The sequence below is a fragment of the Suncus etruscus genome, chromosome 8 (genome assembly GCF_024139225.1).
Source record: "Suncus etruscus isolate mSunEtr1 chromosome 8, mSunEtr1.pri.cur, whole genome shotgun sequence".
Classification (NCBI taxonomy): domain Eukaryota; kingdom Metazoa; phylum Chordata; class Mammalia; order Eulipotyphla; family Soricidae; genus Suncus; species Suncus etruscus.
The window spans coordinates 74618809-74643752 of record NC_064855.1 but is presented as its reverse complement, the minus strand read 5'-3'; the positions used below and the strand labels follow the sequence as shown (position 1 = coordinate 74643752).

Genomic DNA, 24944 nt, shown 5'->3' with positions numbered 1-24944 from the left:
TTATATCATGTTCTAAAATGTAATAAAAATATCATGGAAGAAGCAGACAAGTAGCAGATGTTTCAATTTAAGGATACCATGAATTCTTTAAAATATATTATTGTAACTCAAGGAATAGAGCACTTGCATTGAATCCATGAATTCTTTATTTGATTATTTGCGATAAATTATTTCTGCAGCCCCACCAGGTATATCACCCAAAACACAAATATTTTGTGACATTAAACATCTTTACATATTAAAGCTAACATGTTACATTAAATGTTTTTAAATGTTGTTAATTAAAATCATTAATGTCAACATTAATAAATCAACTTTATGCTAATTTACATATGCTTCCAGAAATTTGGAAAATCTTTAAGTATAGTTGATGCCCTTTTCATTTGGTGGCAGCCATCAGTGAGCCAAGATGGGCGCCTACAAGTACATCCAGGAGCTCTGGAGGAAGAAGCAGTCAAGACATGATGCGATTCCTCCTGCGAGTGCGCTGCTGGCAGTACCGCCAGCTCTCGGCCCTGCGCCGGGCTCCGCGGCCCACTCGGCCGGATAAGGAGCGCAGGCTGGGCTACAAGGCCACGCAGGGTATGTCATCTACCGCATTCGGGTGCGCCGTGGTGGTCGCAAACGGTTCGTGCCCAAGGGGGCGACCTATGGCAAGCCCGTCCATCATGGTGTCAACCAGTTCAAGTTTGCCCGGAGCCTTCAGTCTGTGGCTGAGGAACGAGCTGGACGCCACTGCGGGGCTCTGAGAGTGCTGAATTCTTATTGGGTTGGTGAAGATTCCACATACAAATTCTTCGAAGTTATCCTCATTAATCCATTCCATAAACCTATCAGAAGAAATCCCGATACCCAGTGGATCACAAAGCCAGTCCACAAGCACAGGGAGATGCGAGGGCTGACTTCCGCAGGCCGCAAGAGCCGTGGTCTCGGAAAGGGTCACAAGTTCCACCACACTATCAGTGGCTCTCGTCGTGCAGCTTGGAAAAGGCGCAATACTCTCCAGCTCCACTGTTACCGCTAAAAAGTAACATTTGTAAAAGTCTAATAAACAGTTTAGGACAGTCATGACTGCTTACAGGTGTTCTTTGTTAGTCTGCAGATTATTTCCTGAATGCATTGTCAAATTATGAAAGTTAAGTGCAATATTGTTTGAAGCCTGTGATTGGTGTATCCAGTTTCCAGTAAGATGAGTGCTTTTGACTTTGCTTATCTTATTAGAGAGATAATATCTCCCTATGTTAAAATGTTTGGTATATTAGGTGTAAAATAAATTCTGTAAAAGAGGAGTGGATTAAGTAGCCCTGTAGATTTGTTGGTGCATGTTAATAAACCTACAGCTTTATTATAGGGATGATGCAGTGCTAGTTTATTCGCAAGTGGCCTCTTTGGTTTCTTTTAAGTTAGATTTTGCTAGGAAATGTGGAGAATATCCTGGTTATGTGCAAAAGAAAAGAATTAACTGGGACTCATGTAATACTAAACTTCATCAGTATTTTGCATGTAACTGCTTTAATAAAAACTTAAAAGCCACCATTTTTAGAAAAAAAAGTATAGTTGATGCACATCATTGTTAAGCATACATTGAAGGTTTGAATTCATAGCTAGATAATATTATGGAAATATACCTTTTTAAATTACTTATGTTTATCACACATTAGAAAAATGTGTGCTCTGATCTTGTATGACATTAATATTTACTAACTACATATAAAATATCATGTATGTTTATATGCATATGCTCAATACTAAAAAAGAATGAGTCCAAAGTAATGATTTAAATTCTATAATAGTTTTATGAACAATTCCACAATGTGTTGGGTGAAGGAATTACCTAAGATGATAATAGAAAGAATATACAAAACTCTAATTATATATGTCACAGTTCTTTGCAATTTTGTTTTTAATTATGTTAAGTATAATAATTGTTCCAAAAATGTGATACTTTATATCTACTTTAGCTCAAAAATTGGTCATTGGGCAATATAATTTATTTGTAACTTATCAAAAATGTGAATCATAACCTACAGCTATTTCATTCAAAGTATAACTCACCAACATTTTGCATGATTTACAATTTGTATCACTATCTATAGGTACAAAACAATAGTCCCCAGTGACAATGATATTTCAGATTTTTAGTTTTAATGGAATAGATAAATTATGAGTGTAATCATTTAAAACAAGAAATGAATTGCATTTACTTTAAAAAACATTATTGTTGCTTGTAAAATGACTACATTAGTATTAATGTTTTTGGTGTAATATAGAATGTTACTATACCTTCATGATTACTGAAGAGATCAAGAATGTGCACCGAATTATGTCAATGAATTAATATTTTTATTTTAACTGAAATTTCTGTTGATAACAGGATAAAAACTAAAGACACTTTTAGTAAGGCAGTTGTACATTAATGCCTTTTCTCTTTTTTCTTAGCATTGCAGAACCCACGTTTAAGGTGTGTGGTAGTGATGTGGTATTGGTTAATCAAACCAGAGCCTCACACATACAGGGATGTGCTCTACCATTTAAGTCATATAGTAATCCTCTACTATCTCTTTTACAAAGATGTTAGGAGTTAAATGTATAAATATATCTTGTATTTTACCTTGTTGTTATTAGAATAACATGTTAATGCATGTAGATATAGTGGTTACTAAACTTGACCTGGCTTTCCTTTACTATTCATATATGGATGTTACAGGGATAGAAATATTTTCGTAAGTATACATATATTTATTTCTATAAATATTTAAATTTTAAAAGTTTTGACTCAAATTATGTTTTTCGGGGCTGGAAAAATAGCAGAGCGATAGCAAAACAGGTAGGATATTTGCTTTGCAAAAGTCTGACCTTGAACCCATCCCCAGCATCCTATATGATCCCTCTAACCTACCAGCAGTGATTTCTGAGCGAGGAGTAATCCCTGGGCTACTACTGAGTGTGGCCCACCCACTCCCAATTCTATTTTTCTAGCCACAATCATTTTAAAGAAACCTCTGCTGTTTCTCTCGGCAGAAATAAAGAAAATTATCAATATTTCTCTTCAGGAACTTGTCTAAGTCAACCACTCTGAGCAATTTTTTAGAAGATGAACACATCTCAGGTAAGTAAGGTTTACATAACAAAACAATGATATAACAGGTAATGCTCAGTTGAATTGAGAGGAATTTTGGCTTAAAATGACGTGGGCTTATCCTGTAAAATATGCTGAGTATCTAATTCAGAGCGCTATAGAAAATTTAGTATTTATTTGGTAGTTTATATGGTATATATGGTATTTGGAATAATGTATTTGGAATTTATTTGTAGACTCAGATAATAGAATATCTTAAATCTGAAAAACACACCTAGTGATGCTGTATATGTACAGTGTCCCCATATTCATTTGTAAATACAAATTTCATTTTTAACAACTTTTTAAAAGTGAAGACAAAATATAAAATTTTAACTCAATTATCTACCTATTGGATAAAAGGCTATAAAAGTTATGGTAACAAGATATGAACAATAAATTATTATAATTATTTACATTTGATATAATATATGAAACATGACATATTTTATATAAATAAGTGACACAAGTTGCTTTGCATAACATAATAAACAAATATATAATTTGGAAATTAGCCTGAATCTTTCTGGGTTATAAAAAATTTTATAAAATTGTTTCTAAAACTATGCTTCTTAGGTAGGGTGAAGAATTTGTTTTATGCCAAGATAATAGCTGAGTTGAATACACTGTTACACTACATACATATGTAATCCTATTATAACTGTTAGACTATCAAGTTCAATTATAATTGTACTGAGGGTAAAAGAAGCAGAAATTCTGTTCAGTGTCATATTTTTAAAAAAATTTTCTACATTACAATCCCTTTTAACTACATGTTATCTGAGTTCATGAAATGTAACTAGCTTATGAATATTTCTATTTTTCATAATTTATCTTAAACTTTAACTAGAAATATACGGTTACAAGCTGCTTTATTGTGTAGTTCTAATTTAAAGTGTTAACGTAATTAAAAACCACTAATTTATTTCATAGTAAAATAAGATTTAGTTTTTAATGTTAAATAATACCCAGGTGTTTTTGTTTCTATTTGTCCATATTTTTTTCCCAGAGGTTAAGGAACCTAAATGGTTCTGATCTTTTTTTATATATAATTTTTATTTTGATCATAGTGGCTTACATATTGTTGACAATAATATTTTAGGTACATATTTACATAAAATCAGGGGGGATTCCCATCACCGATTTGTCCTCCCTACACCTCCGTTTTCATCCTACCTCCCATATCCTCCTCCCTCATCCCCAGGGCTGCTAGAATATGTGGTCCCTACCTTACTACTTAGTAGTCTTGCACCTGTTTGGTCTTGGTGCCTCCCTATTTCCCCCTCTAACTGGGAGGCAGGACTAGCTAGTTCAAGTTATGTGGTTTTGTTTGAAGAAGAGAAAAGTAATAAACTGGAGTAAAAGTCTAATGCGCCAAAAATGGGCGGAATCCTTCTAGGAGCTCTCATCATCGGTTTGAGAGATGAAGGAAAAAAAGAAGGTGAAACACCCAGCAGTACAAAAAGAAGTTTCAAATATCCAGTGAGGACTTTAACAATAACCATAAGCATCAAAAAAAAAAATGGTCTCGAGATAAGAAACATGGCAGAGCACATAAAGAAAGAAAAGAAGATAAAAAAAATAAGTATAAATGGGGAGAACAACTTCAATAACCACACCAAAACAAAGAAATCGACAAAAAGTAGATAGGTAAATAAAAATAAAAAATTATAATAATAGATGAAGATAAAAAAATAATATATAAAAAATAAAAAATGTTTTGTGTTTTTTGCTTTTTTTTTCCCTCCTGCACTGGCCCAGTAAATATAGGGGTCATTCAAAAAGGCCTAAGAGATATGGGGTTTCTCCACCCTTGGAGTATATTGTCATGGGATTAACTATAGACTCTGTTCAGGTACATTTACTCTCCTGGTGGTGCTTTTGTGGTGTTTGGAAGACTTCTGCTCCATCCTGGGTGATAAAATCAGACCTCTTTATCTAGAAATCTTGGTATTTGCACAGGTCCAGGAGTGGGACTTATGATGAAATCTTTCTTTGTAGTTCTACAGGGGTCCTCAGACTTTTTAAACAGGGGCCAGTTCACAGTCTCTCAGACCATTGGAGGGTCTGACTATGGTAAAAACAAAATTTATAAACAAATTCTTATACACACTGCATATATCTTATTTTTCAATGAAGAAACAAAGCAGATACAAATACAATATGTGGCCCGTGGACCATAGTTTGAGGACCACTGTGAAGTTCTCTTCCCTCAGTGTCATTTTAATCCATCTCTGTGTTTGGTGGTCTTGGTCTTTGCACTGATCCTAGTATGGCACCTCGTATAGTTTCTTTCATTGTGTTTCCAGAAGCCCCATTTTGTTGCAATTGTCTCTGCCAGACCTTTGGAACTGGGGATCATGGTTGTTGTGCAGGTCGTAGTTCAAACCCTAGACTAGGGCTTTTTTATTGGTCCCAAGATATATACAGTCTGGTCATGGTTCTAGCAGCTGGTCATCTGTAAATCGTGATCTTCGCTTTTGGACCTACCAAAGGGTGACAAGTCTTCTGATTTTGTCTTATTGTTAGCTGGTAAGGTAGGATAACCTCTCTCAGGTCAAGTTGTTCCCATTTCATCGTTGTCAGGATATAATATTAGAGCTGGCACTTGTTGGTGACCCAGCAGTATTAAGGCTGTCCCGGATGGTATTTGTTTTCTGTGGCTGTTGTGAAGAACTGTCTTGTTTCTATGTCTGGGATCCAGGGTTCAAGGCTGGACGGATGGTGTCTAATCACCTGAGGTCTAAGTTGGGTCCGCATGACATATTTTTAAGGTAGGAAATATCCCTGTATTGTAAACAAATATGAGTTCCTATCCCTAGTAGATAAGAGCTCTTTTTTATATGTAAGATTTCCCCTTTTTTTATTGTGCCTTTGCAGGTAGAAATGGTGCTACATTATATTGTCGGTGCATTTGGGGGTGGACAGAGGAGAAAACAGAAACACACCCAAAAAAGATAAAAATAGGAATAAAAATATATGTGCTCACATATGTATATGTAGAACAAACATTTTTTAAAAAATGAATTAACAAAGTATTTAAAGGAACAAAGTGATGCAAATGACTACCTTACTTTTGGGGAAAAGCAGGTAAAGAGGTGGTGCAATACAGGTCTTATACTTATGTTAGAAGTACAGTTTTTCCCATTCTCTTTCGGGTTTTTCTTGTGGTGTGTGGGTTCCCAGGCACCTTTTCATCACACCCCCTGACCTTCTTGAGATTGGCAAAAGATTTGCGGCAGGGAGGTCTTGGAAGAGTTCTTGCATTGGGGATACTTTTGGAGCTAAGTCCAGTTTTCAAGTAACAGTCCACGTTAGGGGGAGTTGGTAGGGAGGGCCACGCAGCTTGAGTTCGCAGGGGAGTTGGCTGCCTTTTCTTGCAGGGGACGAGGTGTGGGTTTGACTGGGTGTCCCTTCGCTTGGGTGCTGGGTACTGATTCGTTGGGGTAGGAGGTCAGTCTTGATGCCTAATGAATTAGAGACTGTGGGTGAAGAGTTTTAATATAGTGGGGGGTCTGGATGGGATTGAGGGGTGAAGGGATAGTTGGATTTCCAAAGTGGGGAAAGGGGAAAGTATATTGAAGGGGTAGGAAGAAAGAAGAGGGAAAATACATTAGAAAGAAAGGGAGAAGAGAAAAGAAAAGTAAAGTAAAGTAAAAAAGAAATTAGTGAGAAGAGAGGAGAAAATGGCAAGGGAATGCTAGTTTGCTTGATTGTGTTCAATGAGTAGGGCCTGTAGTTTGTCTGTAGATTACAGTTGCTACTTTGATGGTCTGACTGGTCACGAGCTTCAATTCCTAAAAGAAGGTATAACCTAGAGATAAAGTGTATGTTAAAGAGTTTTCTTGGGACCATCTCATAGGGCAAGCTGGGTATGGTACCTCGTGTGACTGAGCCCCGGGCTGCCATCTTAGTTTGTCCACCCTTTGTATCCAAGAACTCCTGTGGACAGAAAAGCTGAGAGGTTATTTTAAATATGGTAAGATAAAGGCGGTAAAACATAGTACTGTGGGATGTTTCCATTGGAGTAAGTAATTTCCCTTAGTATTATTTACCTGTAATCCAGTATACAATCTCTAAGGGATTATTATGGGCCTTTGTTGTAGAAGGCTGTTTACATACCTGTTCTCTCTATGCTGCTGTTTCTGGTGTTACTGGTTTCTTTTTGGTATAATGTGTAGTCAAGAGTTTGTGTTATTCCTTTTTTATTTATTTTGGGCACTGCTCCCGATTATATGTTGACTATTACAGTGTTTGGACTTTCTACCCTGCTAAACCCTGTTATTTGATTTTTAAGTATTAGTTGTGTATAAGATGTATGTTCTAAGTGCTTCAGAGTAGTGCTATCATTCTGTGTTTATCTTTCATCTTCTGACTTACTTCGTTTAACATAGCATATTCTAGATCCATCCACATTGCTGCAAAGTCTGTGATTGTATCATTTCTGACTGCCATGTAGTATTCCATTGTGTATAGATATCACATCTTAATGATCCATTCATTTGTTGTTGGACATCAAGGTGATTCCAAGACTGCTATTATACTGAGTGCTGTTATAAATAGTGTGGTGCACATGTATTTTGGAATGAATGTCCTTCCAACTTAGGGGTATATACCTAGAAGAGCAATTTCTGGGTCAAATGGCAGCTCAATTCTGAGTTCTTAGAGCACTCTACAGACTGTTCTCCATAGGTGTTGGACTAGGGGGCATTCCCTCCAGCAGTGGATAAGAGTGACTTTCATACCGCATCCCTGGCAACAGAGATTGTTCCCATTATTTTTGATGTGAGCCATCCTCACTGGTGTAAGGTGATATCTCATTCTTGTCTTGGTTTGGATCTTCCTGATGATGAGTGAAGGTGAGCACGTTTTCATGTGTTTGTTGGCCACCCTTCTGTATTCCTCAGAGAAGTGTCTATTCATTTAATCTCTTCATTTTTTATAGCTTTATTTGGTCTTGGGGGGGCTCAGCTTTCTGAGTGATTTGTATATTCTAGATATCAGCCCTTTATCTGATATGTTGAATGAAAAAAATTTTCCCATTTTGTTAACTGTCTTCTTGCATTAAGTAAGGTTTCTTTCGCCATACAGAAGCTTTTTAGTTTGATGTAGTCCCATTTGTTTATGTTTAATGCTAAAGTTCTTGCCATTGGTGCTCCATCCTGGAAGAACTTTTTGATATATAGGTCTTCGAGTGTTCTGACTATTAGATTCTCCATAAACTTTATAGATTCAGGTCTGATTTCAAGGTCTTTGGTGCATTGTGCATTGACTTTTGTATAAGGAGTGAAGTATGGGTCAATTTTTACTTTCGTACATGTGGTTTTCCAGTTGTACCAACATCATTTGTTGAATAGACTTTCTTTGTTCCATTTCAAGTTCTTACCTCTTTTATCAAATATTAGTTGACTGTATATCTGGGGGTTTATGTCTGGGAATTCTGTTCTGACCCACTGGTCTGAGGTCCTGTCTCTGTTCCAGTACCATGCTGTTTTGATTACTATGGCTTTATAGTATAGTTTCAACTTACGTAAGGAGATGCCACCCAGCTTCTTGTTTTTCAGTATGTGTTTGGATATCCTGGGTCTCTTGTGGTTCCAGATGAATTTTGTGATTGATTGTTCTAATTCTTTAAGGAATGATGCCTGAATTTGTATAGGGATTGCATTAAGTCTATATAGTAATTTGGGTAGGATAGTCGGATAGTCATTTTGACTATGTTAATTCTACCTATCCATGAGCATGGGATGTTCTTCCATTTCTTTAGATACTCTTCAATATTTTTCTGAAGTGTTTTGAAGTTTCCCTGGTATAGGTCTTTCACTTCCCTTGTAAGGTTGATTCCTAGGTACCTGATATTTTTTATACTATTTTAAATGGAATTGTACTTTTAATCTCTCTCTCCTCAACTTTGTTGTTTGTGTATAGAAACACTACGGTGTTTTGTGTATTGACTTTGTAACCAGACACTTTGCTGTATTGGTTAATTTTTTCTAGGAATTTTACTGTGGACTCTTTAGGGTTTTAGAAGTATAACATCATATCGTCTGCAAATAGAGATAGTTTGAATTCCTCTTTCCCAATTTGGATTCCTTTGATTCCCTTCTCTTGTTGGATTGCTATTGCTAGGACTTCTAGGGTTATATTGAATAAGAGTGGAGGGAGTGGACAGCCTTGCCGAGTTCCTGACCTTAGTGGGAATGTTTCTAGTTCCTCGCCATTAAGTATGTTGGCTGTAGGCTTTTCATAGATAGCTGTAACTATCTTGAGGAAGGTTCCTTCTAACCCTATTTTGCTAAGTGTCTTTAAAATGAAAGGGTGTTTGATTTTGTCAAACACCTTCTCTGCATTGATTGATATGATCATGTGGTTTTTGTCTTTCTTATTGTGATGTGATGTATAATTTTGATTGACTTGCATATGTTGAACCAACCTTGCATTCCTGGTGTAAAACCCAATTGGTCATTATGTATGATCTTTTTGATTAAGTGCTGGATTCGGTTTGCTAAGATTTTGTTGAGTATCTTTGCCTCTATGTTCATTAGAGAGATTGGTTTGTAGTTTTCTTTCTTGGTGGTGTCTTTGCCACCTTTGGGAATGAGTGTGATATTAGTCTCATAAAAGGATTTGGGGAGGATTCCTGTTTTCTCTATGGTTTGGAAGAGCCTATGGAAAAGTGGTAGTAGGTCTTCTCAAAATGTATGGTAGAATTCACCTGTAAATCCATCTGGGCCAGGACTTTTGTTCTTAGGGAGTTTTTTAATTATATCTTCAATTTCCTCTGAGGTGATTGGTCTGTTTAGGCTTTCTAGTTATTACTTTTCCAGTCTTGGAAGATGGTATTTATCCAAGAATCTGTCAATTTCTACTGGGTTCTGTAGCCTAGCTGAGTATAGTTGTTCATAATATGATATCATGATATGCTGAATTTTTTTGTGTTCTTTTGTAATCTCTCCCCTATCATTTGTGATCCTACTGATTTGGGTGTTTTCCCTCTTTTTTTGGTGAGTTTTGCCAGTGGTTTTTCTATCTTGTTTATATTTTTAGAAAAACCAACTGCTGGTCTCATTGATTTTTTTGTATTGTTTTATTAGTTTCTATGTTGTTTATTTCTGCTCTGGTTTTTATTATTTCTTGCCTTCTGGTTGTGGTTGGATTTCTCTGCTTCTATTGTTCCAATTCTTTGAGGTGATCCTTTAAACTGTTGATTTTCTCATTTTCCTGTTTCTTGACATAGGCCTGTATTGCTATGAGTTTCCCCCTAATTACATCTTTTGCTGTGTCCCACAAATTTTGACATGTTGTCTCTTCATTATCATTTGTCTCAAGAAATCTTTTTATTTCTTCCTTGAGTTGTTCTTTAATCCAGCTGTTATTGAGCAGCGTGTTGTTTAATACCCAGGTGTTAGTTTTTCTCCATTGCTTCTTGAAGTCAATTTTGATCTCTGTTGCATAGTGGTCTGATAGGGTACTTCTAATGATCCTTACATTTTTGGTCTTATATAGATTGGCTTTGTATCATAAGACATGGTCTATTCTGGAGTGTATTTCATGTGGACTTGAGAAGAATGTGTATTCTGCTTTCTGGGGATGAAGGGTCCTATATAAGTATATTAGCCCTGGATCATCTAATTTTTCATTTAGTACTCTTATTTCTTTGCTATTTTTATGTTTGGTGGTTCTGTCCAGTCGTGATAGTGGAGTATTGAGGTCCCCTACTCTTATCACATTTCTCTTCATGTGTTTCTCCAGGTTTGCAAGCAGATGCCTCACATATTTTGCTGGTTCTACATTAGATAAATAGATATTGACCAGGGTTAGTACTTCTTGATCTAATGTTCCTCTGATCAGTAAGTAGTGACCCTCTTTGTCTCTGATCACTTTCTTGAGGTTGAATGCAATGTGGTCTTACATAAGAATGGCTGTCCCTGCTCTTTTTGTTTTCCATTGTCCTGAATAATTACTTTCCATCCTTTTATTCTAAGCCTGTGCTTATCCTGTAGTTGTAGGTGTGTTTCTTGCAGACAGCAGAAGTCCGGTTTATTTTTTCTAATCCAGTTCTCTACTATGTGTCTTTTAATCAGAGAGTTTAGTCCATTGACATTTAGGGAGATTATTGACAGAAATGACTATTTTGCAGTTGGGTTGTGTAGGGTGGTTGTTGTTACAATTGGGGGTTTGGATTGTGTAATTTATCTCTGAGTAGGTCATTTAGGATCAGCTTTGTTTGCACAAATAATTCAAGTTCATTCTTGTTTGAGGATGTTTTTAGTCTGCCCTCCCATATGAATGATAGTTTTGCTGGGTATGGACCCTGGATTGGAAATTTCTTTCATTCAGTTGTATAAATATCTCATTCCGCTTTCTTCTTGCTTAAATTATTTCAAATGGGAGATCTGGTTTGATTCTTATGTCCCTTCCTTTGTAGTTGAGGGTTTTTTTTTCTCCTTTATCGCTTTAAGGAGTTCATCTTTCTCTTTGTTTTTTGCATTTGGATTACTATATGTTCTCTGCTATTATTTACCTAACAACTTGTTCTTCCCCTTTTCCTACTTCCTCCCCTTTAGGTATACCCACAATTTTTAGATTGTTTCTTCTGTCCTTTTTCATTAGATACTGGAATTTTCCTTCCAGTGCTTTGCCTTTTATTTCTTTGTTAGTTTCTTGTTCATTTTTTGTTTGCAGTTTTACTTCGAGTTCTTCAATGTGCTTCTCCAACTCTCTGTTTCTGCTCATAAGGCTTGTTACTTTGTCTTTTAATTCCTTCAATTCTTTTTTGTATGGAATCTCTCATGTTCTTTAATATTTCTTCTTTAATTTGACTGATTTGTTCATCCATAGATTTCTTATACTCAGTAGCTAGCATTTCTTTCATTTCTTTTATCAATTCTTGCATTTCCTTCCTCATAGCTGCTTTTAGGTCTCCTTCCCATGAATCTGTGCATTTTGGTGGACTTGGAAAATTGCTAGTGTTTGTCTCTTTATCTCCAGATGTTAGGGTTCTCCTTGATTTACCTATATTTCTTTGCATTTATTGGTGTGGTTTGGAGTGCTGTGCCTTCTAAATTCAGCCTGCTTTGGTTCCCTGTAGTGTGGGGATGGGTCCCCTCCCTGATTGTGCTTCTAGAGGGGGTTGTTGGGTGATCTTGCTGAGGTTTGGCTCCTCCTGTGCTCTTTATGTGGCCTGATTCGTTACTTTTCCCTTTTGTTGTCAGCTAGTGCATATCCTTTCCTGACCACAATGGTGGAGGGTGCTGTTAAGCCTAACTCCTTCGCCCCTCCCATCTGCTACCTGGAAGTCAGCCTTCCTCAGTGGGTCTGGTCAATTTCTTTCTCCTTATTCCTGTCAGCCGGTGCAGTTCCGCTCCTGGCCACAATGGTTGCGGGTGCTGCTGAGCCTAGCTCTCTGTCCTCCCTCCCCTAATTGGGAGTCAATAGAGCTCCGCCCCCTCTGAGCTTTAGCAGAAGAAATTCCCGCAGCCAAACACACCTGGTAGCTGCCCTCAGCCCTTGGGGAATCCCAGGTCCACTCTGGGGCTCAAGAGGGTAGGCTGCTGTAGGTTACCCAAAGATCCAGGTGTCAGGCCCAAGCTCACACAATCTATTTGTCCCAGCCTGTCCCAGCAGTGCAGAGTGGGTCTGGTGCAGGCGTCTCTGACCAGCTATGTGCCAGGGAACTGCACTGCTAAGCTCAGGTTGGGTGGGGTGATCTCTGGGGACAGGAGAGTGAGGCAGCGGGCAAGGGGGTCTCTGTGCACCCACATGGAGTGGCTCCAGGGAAATGCACTCACCCTGGATACCATAGGGTCTCGGACTCAGGGGTCCCTGAGTGCCCAGGTGGAGAGGCCTCAGGGGAATGCACTCACCCTGGGTACTGGCACATGGGGTGATTCTGATCTTTTAACTAACATTTTTTAGAGAGCATAAGTGTGGTTTTTTTATATACAAATGAATACTTGTTTTCAGAATCTCCAAAAATAAAGTCCTCATTAAAATATGTAAAAGATGAAGTAAAGAATGAGGCTAGCCCATACCTTGAACTATATATTAAAAAAGAGAGCCTCGCAGAAAATAGCCTCACTAGCTCCATTTATATATTATCCAGTACACTGCATGATCCAGATATCTTCAGAGAAATATGACTGTGAAGTATTTTGGATGGAATGATTTACTATAAAGTCTTGCACAAAAGTTTAAGAGGAAAATGAACCAATGAATAGGACACAAATAATTATATTCAAGGCAATCTTTGAATCCTGAGAAATCCTCAGCAGGGAAATGTACAGGAAATGTACAGGAAATGTACAAATGGAAGCCTATAATATATAGTATGTGCTTTGGCAATGCATGAAATGTACAGGAAATGTACAAAGGGAAGCCTATAATATATAGTATGTGCTTTGGCAATGCATGAAATGTATCTCTAGGGCAAGCAATGGTAAAAGAAAGATTTTCAGCATTTGAAAAAAAATGAAGAGTTTGACTCATTTAGAGAGAAACATGCAAATATAATGACAAGTAGAATATCAACTAGAAAGACTTGATTAAATTTAGACCATCTGAATTATAAAGTGAAAGGTTAAAATGTGCACATCAATATTGGGGAGATAGTACAGCATTTAGAAAAGAAAGACAGAGTGGAGACCCTAAGTTTGCCAAAAACTATGGTGTGGTTTCAGGTTATTTGGCATTATAGGTTACAACACCAACACATGATCTCTGGTCCTGGCATTGGAACATTGACTTCATTGGTCTCATATTATTTGAAGTAATCAACAGGGCCCCTTAGAATTATTAGGCAAGCCTAAAAAAATCTTTTTATTCAATAAATTTTCAAAGATAAGAAATTGTGGTTAACTATTCAATGGAGATTGATAACATTTGTTTACCACAATTACAATTTTGTGTAATATTGAGCAGATTATTCAGGTACTTCTCATTTTCATGTATAACAGCAATCCAAATCTGGTACCTAATTCTTCCTAGCTTTATTTTAATACCTTATATATGCATTTTCCCTATGCAATATACAAAAGCCCTTCTTGCAAAAGCTGCCTTAGTACTTATTTTACAACTTTCTCTCTAGCATGCTCTTTAAAATAAAAAACAATTTATATATTGGTCAACTTGCTACTTGGGCCATTTACAATTTTTATCTGTTCGAAAAATTATTGGCCTGAAATACCAAATTCGTCATTAAAGTAGTCATCTCTGAACAATTATTTTAAAACTGTAACCCAATCTAAGCAAAATGTATAATTTATATATATAATATAATAATACATATTTAATACATATATAAACATGTTTGATAATAACAGTTTTATCTCATTGAACATATAAACTTAGAAATATATTATATTTTGATGTAAATGTTTAAATATCTTACTAAGTACCATTTATTCATTTTGTTTGATTTTATACTCCCATATTAAACACATTGAACATTTCTTATTGATATTATTTGAAAGAGTATATCCACATTTCATGTAACTGCAATGTCCATTGTTATTTCTCTCTTATCAATAAGGTCTTTCACGGGAGAAGGATTCACAGAAAAATCACAAAAGAATTTGTTTTATTATTAGCTTTTCTGTTATATAAAACTCATACCTCAAACAAGGGTCAGATATATAATACTGAGAGCATGACACCTGCCTTGCAAACAGTTTATCTTGTATTCATTCCCAAGATCCACATAAAGTCCCCCTGTTATTTTATGAGTGATTACTAATTGCATATCCAGGCAGTATTAAGTCCAGAGTAGGACTATGGTTCCAAAGTATATTTAATTAAACAAAACAAAAATTCACAAAAATACCTTTTATGAAATTATTAGTGAAAAATTCCGAAACCTATGAAATAGTATATATTATAGTTATTTTTATTTAACTTTATAAAGACTTAATATCATATTTTAATCTTACTTTTAAATGAGAAAACTTTAATTTAAACTCACACTACACAGTGAAAGTGGACCTAGTCTTCCTTATCATAAACAATTAATGTCATTATTATTTGCTTAATTAACAGAAACTATGCTCAATAATTAAAGTCCTCCTCCCCAACTCATTACAATCATTTATTTTCTTTAATCTGTAAGTGTCTTTATTCATAACATCTAGTGTAAAATAAAATTAGAAAATAAAAATAACCTTTCATCATTAATGTTTATTTAAATAATTCACATATTTCAATTTAAACTTTATCATAAACAATTGCTGGTTAAATATATTTTATCATGTTTATTTATTAAATTTATAACTGCATAGTATTGAATCTAGTATATTAATAAATTAAAAACACTGATTAATCTCAGCTCTTCAAATTAATTCAATCTAAACTATCAGAGACTAGTTGTCTTTAATTAGTTTTGGACATAAGAGATCCTAGCCAGAAAACTCAAGAGAATAGCAACAAAAATATGACTCTTAAAAGTACAGATATTATCCTTTGTCATATTCTTTACTGATAATTTTTCAATGCATTTTCGAGATGTTATAGCATTTTAAGGGTTATGTGAAAGTACATTAAAATTTTTATTTTTTTTGGAAACATACTTGATTATGGTGAACAATATTCTTGATGATGCATTGGATCCTATTAGCCAGAATTTTGTTGAGGATCTTTTCATCTGTTTTCTTTGTTCTTTTTTTAATATATATTTTATTTAAAAACCTTGATTACATACATGACTGTATTTGGGTTTCAGTCATGTAAAGAACACCACCCATCACTAGGGCAACATTCCCATCACCAATGTCCCAAGTCTCCCTGCTCCCACTGAATCCCTGCCTGTACTCTAGAGAGGCTTTTTATTCACTTATACATTCTCATTATTAGGATAGTTCAAAATGTAGTTATTTCTCTAATTAAACACATCACTCTTTGTGGTGAGCTTCCTGAGGTGAGCTGTAACTTCCAGTCCTCTCTTTTGTGTCTGAAAATTATTATTGCAAGTATGTCTTTCATTTTTCTTAAAACCCATAGATGAGTGAGACCATTCTGTGTTTTTTTTCTCTCTCTTTCTCTGACTTATTTCACTCAGAATAATAGATTCCATGTACATCCGTGTATAGGAAAAATCATGACTTCATCTCTCCTGACAGCTGCATAATATTCCATTGTGTGTATGTACCACAGTTTCTTTAGCCATTCATCTGTTGAAGGGTATCTTGGTTGTTTCCAGAGTCTTGCTGTGGTGAATAGTGCTGCAATGAATATAGGTGTAAGGTATTTTGTATTGTATTTTTGTGTTTCTAGGGTATATTCCAAGGAGTGGTATAGCTGGATAATATGGCAGCTCGATTTCTAGTTGTTGGAGGAATCTCCATTTCACTTTCCAAAAAGGTTGAACTAGACGGCATTCCCACCATCAGTGGATAAGAGTTCCTTTCTCTCCACATCCCTGCCAACACTGCTTGAATAATAACATTAAAAATTTTAAAGCATGATTCTGCTCTATAAGAAAAGGTAATCATGAATAATAACCTAAATATTATGATATCTTTGCAAACCTCTATCTAGTTCCAAATAGATTAGTTTATTTTAGAACCTTTATTTTTTGTTTGTTTGGTTTTTTTGTTTTGTTTATGGGCCACAACCGGCGGTGCTCAGGGGTTATTCCTGGCTGTCTGCTCAGAAATAGCTCCTGGCAGGCACAGTGGACCATATGGGACACCGGGATTTGAACCAGCCACCTTTGGTCCTGGATTGGCTGCTTGCAAGGCAAACGCCTCTGTGCTGTCTCAACAGGCCCTATTTTTTTTGGTTTTTTGTTTGTTTGTTTGTTTGTTTTTTAGGTTATATCCAGCAGTGCTCATAGATCACTCATGGCTCTGCATTTAGAAATGACTCCTGGTGAAGCTTGGGGAACCATATGAGATGCCAAGGATTGAACCAAAGCATCTTACACGCTGTACTATCTATCTCTAGTCTGTTGAATAGTCATGATATCTTGACAACAGCACCATATATTCTGGCATAGATAAAGGAGTGATATAAATTCAATAGTGCTTTTGCGTGAAGAAATGTGTAAATGTAGAAATGTGTAGAGATTATCAGACATCTTATAGGACAAAAAATAATAAAGAAGAGGGAATATTTGTTGTAGGATTAACTTCCTTGTAAAGATAAAAGTAGAAAATTCAATGTTCTGTGAATGACAGTGATCTACGACCTGAGTTACTTGATGCAGGAAGGGAGAGTGAATGATATACTGTGCATATTACATTTGGTAAATCAATGTCAGTTTATGATATAAATAAATATATATGTTCCACCAATATTCTTATAAGCACCTACTATAATACCTACAATTAAGTGAAATAAAAGGTGATATCATTTGCTTCAAGTACAATCTGATAAAAATGAGTTTGAAAATTATAATACAAAAATAATTGTTTTGAGTGGGAAGGAAAAAACATTAAATGAAGTTTAATAGAATAACATAGTGAACAGTTCAAATTTTGGTTGATTAATTGTAGATCCTTCAACAAGAAAGTATGGGTTTTCTCTAGATACCATAAGTTGTACAGATAAAGATATAGCCTATTCTAGTAAAATATTCATATTAATTGATAGACATATCATTATTTTATTAAATAATGTAAGTATATATTTAAAACATCATGCTCAAATAAATATGAAAATGAATTCAATAATAGCATAAGTGACAGACTTTGAATTCATAAAAATAAATGTATTCATCCTAGGAGTGAGATGAAGCAGGAGAGCAAGATATATAGAATGTGGAGTGGAGAAATGGGAAATATATTTCTTAAAAAAATTCTGCTTAAGTAAAGGAAAAATAAACTTCATAATATATAGTTTTTAAAACTTGCCTATAAGTCTCATGTTCTTCATAAATTAGGTGGGTGAAAACATTTGAATTAAAAAAATGTGAATTGTAAGTTGAATTGTAAATGTAAGTTGAGAGGGCTCTTAATATGGTGTAGGGGAGATACACATGACCCCGAGTTTAAATTCTGGAATTCTATGGCTCTTAGAAACACTGGTCTCTGAGCACTTCTGAATGTGGCCCTAATGGAATCTGGCATTACAGCATCTTGGCCTTACCATTGAAACATTTACCTTGACTGGCTAAGTCAAGGCAGGAGTGAATCCTGAAATATCTGAGCTCTGCTACAGGGCCCATCCATTCAAAAACTGAGATTTGCTAAAATGTAGCAAATGCCGACACCATTCCAATGGGAAAACCTGACGATTCTAAGACTGAGACTGCGATTTATGTATGGTTCAGAGTATTATTGCCCTTCAGACTACTGTGAGCACAACTGAGCAGAGGGCCAAAAATAAAGAAACATTAAAATATGTTCCGGTATTTTAGATTAGTTCAGAGAAGGAACCAATGTCCAAAAAAAGTAAACATCTAATGCTACCAATTGACATGACTTGCATATTAAACACAACTTAAGGCATCACTTTTATGTTGTTCTTTTACTCACTTATGCCATCGAACAGCTAAATTGACTAACTCAGATTTTCTTTCTACTCTAAGATTTAAAACACCCAGTTAAGGCTGTAGAAACACAGGGGAATTCTTAAACTAAAGTAACAGTGCTACCTAAAACTATGCAAAAGAAACTAAACTACACAAGTAAACAGAACAATTATGTAAGCAACCATTAGAAAAATAAAAGAAAAATGACCACGGTATTAGACCAACAATATTACTAGAAATTCTCCTCCAAAGATACTATAAACTTATAAACAGGGATGCATGACCAACAATATTACTAGAAATTCTCCACCAAAGATATTATAAACTTATAAACAGGGATGCATGGTATGAAGAATGCATTATTTAACTTATATCTAATACAAAAGTAAAAGAAAATTTGATCTTGAAGTAAAATCAGATATTGAATACAAAATAAAAATATTCAAATGAAAGAAAAAGAACAAGAATCAAGGGAAAATAAGAAAACCCGAGAAATACAAGTTATCATACAATAGCAAATATCAAACCAAATGTTTGAATTTTAAAAGGTAAAGTTAGAGAAATAAAAATGTCACATTTAAAGAAAATTATCTGGGCCCGGAGATATAGCACAGAGCGTTTGCCTTGCAAGCAGCCGATCCAGGACCAAAGGTGGTTGTTAAGACTTTAATTTGAAAGGTGCTCAGAGAAAATCAAATTACTAAACTCTAAATAACTTATAGATGACATATTATTGTTAACAAGTCAAAAGTGAATGAACAGTGGTAGGGTGTTTGCCTTGCACGCAGCCGATCCAGGATGGATGGAGTTTGAATCCTAGCATCCCAGATGGTCCCCCTTGCCTGCCGTGAGCTATATCTTAGCACAGAGCCAGGAGTACCCCTGAGCACTGCTAGGTGTGACCCTCCTCCCCAAAAAAGTAAATGAGAAAGATTACATTTAAAATATACTAGGAAAAAGTTGAAATTGCAATACACAAAGGTACCACTCTTAGAGGTTTATCAGACTTCTCTGAAAATACAAAAAAACCCAGCAGACTAAAGGAGAATGATGATAAATTCATACTACAAAATGGTAAAATATGCCATGCAAGAAACTTTCTCTGAAAAATGATCATTAAACTACACCAAAAATTATGATTTTTTCAGATTTACACAAATGTTCAAACTGATGTGACTACCATAATAATTGCTTTATAAAAATGTTAAGATATTTTATATTAAAAATCATAAAAAAGACAAACTAATAGTAGCATAAATATAAAAATTTGTGTTATCAATTAGATAACAGAAAAAGAAAAAAATTACAGGAACTACATAGACAAATGTTGTCAATAAATATAAATATATGTATGTAGGGGCCTGAGCAATAGCTCAGTGGTAGGGTGTTTACCTTGCACGCGCTGACCCAGGACAGACCACGGTTCGATCCCCAGCATCCCATATAGTCCCCCAAGCCAGGAGAGATTTCTGAGTGTATATCCAGGAGTAACTCCTGAGCATCACCTGATGTGGCCCAACCCCCCAAAATAAATAAGTATATATATGCTTTTATGTATATTTTATATATGTATATTAATTTTATAAATATATAGGATTAATGTGAAGGCTTCAATATTTCACCATTTACAGCAATATATGGGTAATATAGATATAATGACAAGGTAAATAAAATTGAACAATATAATAGATGAGCTTAATTTAATAGATTTATACAGAATATATGTATTCTGAATAATATACAGATACAGAATGTTCTCAAGAATGCATCGTATATCTAGACACAAGTGAAGTTCTAATTAGTACATGAGTTGAAATCAAATATATCTGTTATATTTTTTATATATATATGTTGAGTAATATTAGAAATCTCCAAGTTTAGAATCATAGTAAATGGTAGAGAAAATTCCTGTACTGTATGAATTCCTGAGTCTCATCTCTGTCTTAGCAGTGGTTATGGTTCAGAGCATTACTATACTAAGTAACACAGGTTCATGACAAATTAATCTCTCTACAGGGTACAGGAAATGTGAGTCCCATGAGGTGCCTATAAAAAAACATGCTACATACAATGAAGTGAACAGAAAAAGGGAACAGGAAAAAAATAACCATGTGGATATTAAACAACATGCTGCTTCTGAATAACTCTTTGTTCTATGAAGAAACCAAAGAAAAAATAAAAATATTACCTGGAGAACAATGAAAAACTGATGAGTTATAATATCATAAGAAGTGCACCAAATGCAGTATTAAGATGGAGATTCATCACTATAAAAAACAACATTGACATCAATAAAGGATACCTCTTGTCTCAAATAAACTATCCAACTAGGCCACTGAAAGAAACAAAAGTGTAACAAATGGAACCAAACATCAGTGTACAAATAAAATGATAGAATGAATGATAGAATAGAATAAAGAACTGAGCTCGTCTTTAACATGATACACAAAATTGTCTACCCAGTAGTAGGCTAAAGAAAAAGGAGAAATATCCTCATCAAATAGAATTCAAATTAAATAGTGGTAGTTAAAACTGATACTACAGAAACACAAAAGGATGATAAAAAATACAATGAAAATGTACAAATGAATGTATATATTCTTGAAAACAAATTATTCAACCTAGAATAAATGAACACATTTTAATCACACATTTCAAAACATAGTCCACTTACTAAACATATGTACATGTTTATATGTATATGTATATATACATATTAAATTCACAGACCACATCCTTATAGAAAACTTTAAAAATTGCTTTCTAAAAGTTTAAAAAATAAATATCAAAATAAGTTGATAATGTAATTTTTCTTGTTTCCCCGTTGATATTTATTTTAATAACATTTTTATTATTAGCTTTATTTAAGAATCACAGTTACAAATGTGTTCATTGTTGGGTTTAAATAATACAATGTACATTTTTCTTAACCACTGCACCCCTCCTGCTACAGATGTTTCCTGTTTTCCTCTCACCCCCACTCTTGTTTTAGGGCAGACAATTTGCCCCGCTCTCTCTCCTCTTTCTCTTTCTCTCTCCCTTCTTCTCTCTTTTTCTCTTTCCTTTGTGTAATATGGTTTGCACTATTGTTAATAGAGGGATGCCTTGCATGTCATTTCTTCCCCTTCAAAACCTAGTTCTTTTCAGATTTTCCCACTATCGTGGTCCTAGTTGACCCTTCGCTGCTCTAAGTGAAATCACATCTCCTTGGGGATCTTCCTACCCTGGGTGGTCCTCCTGACCCTTATCTTTATTGAATCTGGATATTATTACCATATTATTAATTGTTTTTCTTATATCTTATAAATGAGTGAGATTATTCTGTCTATTCCTTTTCTTCTGGCTATTTTCACTCAGCATAATTTCCATGTCAATCCATGAATAAACAAATTTCATGACTTGATTTAAACACTGTGATTACATGGTTGTATTTTTATTTCTACAATCACAAAGTAGTTCATGATTGAATTTCAGTCATACAGTGTACAACATTCTTCAACAGTGTTTTTTTCTTTTGCCACAAATGTCCCTAATATCCCTTCTGCCCTCATATTTGCCTGCCTCTGGCACAGATGTTTTATCTCTCTTTCTTTCTCTCTCTCCCACTCTTCCTAACTTTCTCTCTCCATTTTTCTCTCCCTCCTTTCTGTATCTGTCTCTCTCTTTACACCCCTCTCAATTTCTATTTTTCTCTTTTTTGTTAAACACTGTTTTGCTCTACTGTTATTCAATATATGCAATGTGTATTATTTTTTATCTCTTTCAGCACCCAGTTCTTGTCCAACTATCATAGTAGTCCCTTCTCTGCCCTAACACTACTCCCTCCTATTTGCAGCAAGCTTCCAACCATGAACTGGTTCTCTTGTAACTCCTCTCTGTTGTCTCTGGATATTATTATCATACTATCTTTTTTTATTATGCCCTACATAAAACTATTTTTATGGATTTGTATACAAAATAAAATTATAAAATTTAATAGATTAATTATGTAAATAATGCATATAAATAATATTCATTTTATTTAAGTAAACAGTTGTAGTTCAAAATACCTAGAAGGTTTTTAGAAATAATTATGTGATTATTTGTATAAACAATAATAACTGAGAGTACTTAGGACCTGATCATAAGGGAGTAATTGAAAATGTTGGAGTTGAGTTGTTTTGGACTATTAAGAAGGTGATTTTTGGGCCCGGAGAGATAGCACAGCGGTGTTTGCCTTGCAAGCAGCCGATCCAGGACCAAAGGTGGTTGGTTCGAATCCCGGTGTCCCATATGGTCCCCCGTGCCTGCCAGGAGCTATTTCTGAGCAGACAGCCAGGAGTAACCCCTGAGCACCGCCGGGTGTGGCCCCAAAAAACCAAAAAAAAAAAAAAAAAAAAAAAAAGAAGGTGATTTTTGGTTGAAGACTAGATAAATTTACTTGAATGAATATGCCCAGGGACCTAAAGAAAATTTAAAATTAAATAAATCTAAAAGTAATCATAGCAGTCTAGAATTAAAAAAATTTTTCCTTAAATACTGATTGTAAAATAATATTGTGTATGATAGAAGTTTTCATTAAGTAAATTGTGAAAAAATATATCAATAAAGATCCCTGGACATAAAAAGGAGAATTACATTATATATACGTTAGTTTTGCACAATATACTGATTTATTAGAAATAATCATGTTATTCATTGGAAATTCAGTGGAACTCAATTTAAATAACTATTTCAAAATTAATAGCAATCACAAAAGATCAGTTAAACTGTATCTATAGTCTATAAAATTTAATCTGATAACTCTACATTAAGAAATGTTAATTTGTAATTATATAGAGAGCTTAAACTCTTTAAACAAAAATCGACTGCAGTTTCAGACAAGGAAAATATTTCTATATACAGTAAGTAAATCTTCATTGTTTGACTTACTTACAAAGTTACTGTCTGAAAGTTCTTCTGTCAAACATATTAAGCAAATTACCTGATAGCTTGAACTAGACTTTACAGAGTATTTTTATGTGATATAAAATTCTTTGCTATTTATATAAAAGACAAGTTTGAATTTTAAATTATACTGTTCTTGCAGTAACAATCTGTTGCCATGATTAGTTTTTGTTTCTCAGAAGTCATACAGGACTTCCAATTCTTTGAATTTCTATAAATGATTTATCCATTAATGAGCCATATATTAATGTATGAAAGTGGCAACTTAAGGAAAAACTTCAAAATAAAATTTAAGAATTATATCTAAAGTAGCTCATATTTTATTTTGTTTTGTTTAAAATAAAAATAAGGGTACCTTTTTAAATTTCATTTCTTATCCTTAAAATCTAGCAAATTAAATGCATTGCCTACTATAGGATATGACACAAATGCCATCTTAAAAGTGTATTTACTTGCAGTTATTTAAATGAGTAAATTAGCTCTAAAAGCAGTACAAAAATAGCATCTCAGGAGCATCCTAAAAGTAAAAATATCTTGATTATAAAATATCAATTTTATGCTTATATATTTTTGAATATATGTTTTTTAGATTTAAGTATTTATTATAAGACATGATATATCTTTTTTTGCTTGTTTTTGGGGATACACCTAGTGGTTCTAAAAGCTTATTCCTGGCACTAGGCTCATGGATCATTCCTAGTGGTCTTAGGACCATAGAGAATGTTGAGATTAAATCCCAGTAGGCTGCATTCGAAATAAGTATCCTCCCTACCCATGTAATATCTCTCTAGCCCACATTACATTTTTTAAGAATACAATATTTTATAAGAAAAAATAGAAGTCACTACTTTTATATACTTTGTTTGAAGGATATGGTAGAGATATAAAGTGCTACAATTCAGATATTTAGAAATTTCTATAAATATCTATCCTTAAAGTTTGCTTCAGATATCTAAAAACACTAAAAAAAAGAATCCAAAGGAGCAACAGATGCTTTTCAAATGTAATATCTGAATAATTATGTCCTGGATGACCTTAGGCAAATTAGTTTTCTTTGTGTATCACCTTTATAAAATATAAAAATATGAATATATATAAAACATATGCATAAAAACACACACATTCACATATATTCAAATTAAATATTTCTCAAGCTATAAAAAAGACTTAGATATAACTGGAGTGCATTAGGTTCAGTGAAGTGAGTCACAGTGAAAAACATCAAGTGACTTCATACATCTGTAAAATATAGAGAAACAAAACAAAGAAATTGGACAGTATTAAATGGTAAAACTCCTTTGACTTTCATTGGAAACCTGAGATTGCTAGTAATAAAGTTGAGAGTGTGGGGAAAGAGAACAGATGTGAAACAAGGTCAGAGAAGGTAGGTCTTTGGTCTTTTGGAGGTGGTGAAAGTGCAGCAACTTTACTTAAAAA

General features: G+C 34.5%; 1 pseudogene; it reads left to right on the top strand.

Annotated features, from left to right (window-relative positions):
• Positions 1 to 396: 396 nt before the first annotated feature.
• On the top strand, positions 397 to 1472 carry LOC126016359 (60S ribosomal protein L15-like; annotated as a pseudogene).
• Positions 1473 to 24944: the final 23472 nt, after the last annotated feature.